Source organism: Mus pahari, chromosome 22, assembly GCF_900095145.1.
Source record: "Mus pahari chromosome 22, PAHARI_EIJ_v1.1, whole genome shotgun sequence".
Lineage (NCBI taxonomy): Eukaryota > Metazoa > Chordata > Mammalia > Rodentia > Muridae > Mus > Mus pahari.
Window position 1 is genome coordinate 41,433,362 of NC_034611.1, and position 3,843 is coordinate 41,437,204.

General features: G+C 42.9%; 1 pseudogene; it reads left to right on the forward strand.

The window, feature by feature from the left end:
• LOC110338723 overlaps positions 1-3,843 on the forward strand; it is a 7,938-nt pseudogene that overhangs the window by 3,035 nt on the left and 1,060 nt on the right.

The window sequence follows — 3,843 nt, forward strand, 5'->3', positions numbered from 1 at the left end:
AGAGAGAGAGAGAGAGAGAGAGAGAGAGAGAGAGAGAGAGAGAGAGAGAGAAGAGAGAAAGTGGTTTGACTAATGAAACCACAGGACTTTCTGTGCTTCATGGTCCTCCTTGCCATGCTGAGGGGAGCTTGCGCCACCTTGTGTTCATTGTACGCAACGACTACAGATTAGGTTTCTGATTGTTGGTTCAGTGCCTAGCCAAGAAAAACTGGGAGCTTCTCTGTCAGATAAATGCATGTAGGAACATAGAATTCATGCTCCCAGACAGCGGTCATTCAGAATGGCTCAAGATCAAACGATATTCCAGTCTCTTTGAAGATGAGGGTTGTGGGCTATCTACTCGAGAAGACTCATCGGAGGTGGATTTATGCCGACAGAAAGTCTGTGTTAGCCAGCAGGGGGATCCCAGTGCAGCCCCAAGCCTTTCTTAGGGGGGAGCTATGACGCACAAAACCATGTTCTGGGTTGACATCCTTCAGTTAACAAGAGCAGTTAGCCAGAAGCAGAACTAACTACAAATTCAGAAGGCAAGGTGAGTCCATTTAGAGACTTTCCCAGAACTGTGGACGTTGACGGATTAGGCCTCTGTTTTAGTTTTGACTGAGATGGTGCTGCCAGCACCCTGAGTTTTACAACCTGAAGGGCTCTTCCATCATGGACTGGTGCTAACGTCTGGGACACGTTACAATAGGTGCTGTTGGCTCTGTGTTGACAATATTGATCCTGCAACATGGGATTTATTTCCGGAACCATCTATCCACGTTTCACTGGTAGAATCACCAGAATGGAAGCCAGGAATGAACCCACTGAGTCGAGACCGTCTGATGTCATTTCTTGTTTGTTGTCTTTGGACACATTTTGATCTTAACACTTGGAGTTGTTTGTTTGCTTGCTTGCTTTTAGATTTCTGAAGGCACTTTTGGTTTGTTTTGCTTGCTCTCATTGCTTTTGGGACTTTGAAGGTATCTTGTTTCTGTTCTGTTTGTCTCGGTTTTTTGTTGTTCTTGAAACTGATTTATTGTCATTTGGCCTTTGTTTCCTGACGCACCTCAAATTCGTAAATTTTCAGCTTCTTCTCCCGTGACCTCGTCAAGCTTTTACGTTAGGGATTGTATGAGCAACTGATGATAATGACCCTGAAGACAAGAAACAGTTGTTCCCTCCCACCCAGGACTGTGGCGGTGTCAAGGGGAGCAACACGTGACCTGAAGAGACCTCACAGGAAAGCAGAACAAATATACCTGTTCCTGGGTCAGAAGCCACTTCACTGAGTCATCCAGGAAACTACATATGGGGAATTGGTCACCCCCTGTCTTGAGCTCTTTCACATTTACAAAAACCTGCAGGAAATTCCCAAAACCCAAGTGGGAAAAGAGGTCTCCTGGGAAAGGCAGAGAAAGTTGATCCAAAACCAGCACATAAAACTGACCCAAAACAAGCCGGGCATGGTGGCACACGCCTTTAATCCCAGCACTTGGGAGGCAGAGGCAGGTGGATATATGAGTTCGAGGCCAGCCTGGACTACAAAGTGAGTTCCAGGACAGCCAGTGCTACAAAAAAAAAAAAAAAACAAAAACAAAACAAAACAAAAAAAAACAAAACAAAAAAAACAAACAAAAAAAAACCAAAAACCAAAAAACCAAACAAACAAACAAAAACCTGACCCAAAACAAGTATTCCCTGGCTAGCGTAGATAGATCACTAGACAGGAAAAAGAAGCACACCTACACACAAATGCATCCACACGTGGCGTCCATGCACACAAGGAACAAGGCTTCAAGAAAGAAGGAGATGTGTCTAGAGATAAACTACCCTCAGCTATTATAGCTGACTTTATATGTAATACTTATTAACATGAGAGTATTTGGGCAATCTAAACATTTACTACATCCAAATTGGTTTACCTTGCGTGCTTAATAAAATCCTAGAATTAAGGTTGTTATGGGTTATAGGCTTAAGGTTAGGGGTTAATGTTAGGGTTAGGGTTAGTGACTAGGATCTAGGGTTAGACAAAGAATGAAGCTGACTGCATGGAGTCACCTTCAGGGTTGTGGTTAGGGTTATAGTTAGCTTTGAGAGATTTAGGGTTACTGGTTAGTTAGGGTTAGAGTCAGAGGGTTAGGATTAAGCTTTGGGTTATGAAATTTGGATATGATTTGGGGAGAATTAAGGTCAAATAATCATATTTTATATTAATTTAAACATGTTTTTGACTCCAACCAATTGTTTGTGCTAAACGTTCATCTTAGCTGGAGTGATGTCTCACTGAGTAAGACCATTCCACTCTTACTGAAGACCCAGTTTCAGTTCTCAGCACCCAAATGGAAGCTCGCCCCATCTGAAGCACCAGTTAAGGGATCCGACTACCTCCCCCATTTGTGGGAATGAAGTATCCTTATGGTACACATATATACATTCAGGTAGAACATACATTCACATAAAAGTAATTAAAAAAAAAAAAAGACCTCACCTCCACGATTCTAGTGCCTTCAGAAATGAGTTTCTGGTGTCTGAAGGCATGAGGTCAAAGTCAATTAAAAACAGTTCTTAAAACAATAGTGTATGGCCAGGAGTCACGAGTGTTTCAGCCTTGCAGGATCAGTCCTCTACATTCAAGGAAAGAATAAAGCAGATTGCATGAATGACTGATGGAGTTAAACTACAGGGCTGTGAAATCAGCTGAGCCATCAACCCTGACCCTGCCTAGTCCTCCCGGGTAGATTACTGTCCCAATTCCTCCTCCTCCTCCATACCTGTGGCCCTCAGCTAACTCTTCTCCCTGTTGTAAAATCAATCCCTAAACTCTGAAGAACGTGTATCACACACTGACACAATACCTATGCACATGTTGACCTGGTGTCGTTTCAAGTTGTGTCTTAATTCCCTGCTGGTCGCTCAACACTTGAAGTTTGATCTCTGTTATAGGATGGTATAGCTTCTGTTAGAAGATCTCTAAAACAAGAGACATTTGTTCTTATTTGAAGCAGACGTGGTTCAGGGTTTCTCAACATTATGTTTCCTATTCTTTCCAAGTGTGGTTCTGGTGGATAACATTCACCAGAACCGAAATCAGAAATTAGGAATTGTGTGTGTGATGGTTTGAATATGTGTGGCTCAGGAAGTGGCACTATTAGGATGTGTGGCCTTATAGGAGTAGGTGTGGCCTTGTTGGAAGAAGTGCATCATTGTTGGTGTGAACTTTAGGACCCTTCCTCCTAGCTCCCTACAAGCCAGTCTTCTCCTGTTTGTCTTCGGAACAAGATGTAGAACTCTCAGCTCCTCCTGTATCGGGCCTGCCTGGATGCTGCCATGCTCCTGTCTTAATGATAATGGACTGAACCTCTGAACCTGTAAGCCAGCTCCAATTAAATGTTGTCCTTATAAGAGCCTTATAAGAGTCATGGTGTCTGTTCATATCAGTAAAACCCTAAGACAGTGTACTAGCTCAAAAGTTACATTCATTTGCAACTTGTAATTAAAGTCATGAGAGTAATTGGGTTCCCAGGAAATAAAGATTTTTAAAGTACAGAGGTAAGGATAATTTTATTTGAATATTTTACATCATAGGGAATATTTTAACAGTGTTTTGACTTCTCAAATGATCATTTGACCTTGATTCCTAGTTTGTTTGTTTGTTTGTTTGTTTGGCTTTTTCCAGACAGGGTTTCTCTTTGCAGCCTTGGCTGTCCTGGAACTCACTCTGTAGACCAGGTTGACCTTGAACTCAGAAATCTGCCTGCCACCGGGCGTGGTGGCACACACCTTTAATCCCAGCACTTGGGAGGCAGAGGCAGGCGGATTTCTGAGTTTGAGGCCAGCCTGGTCTACAGAGTGAGTTCCAGG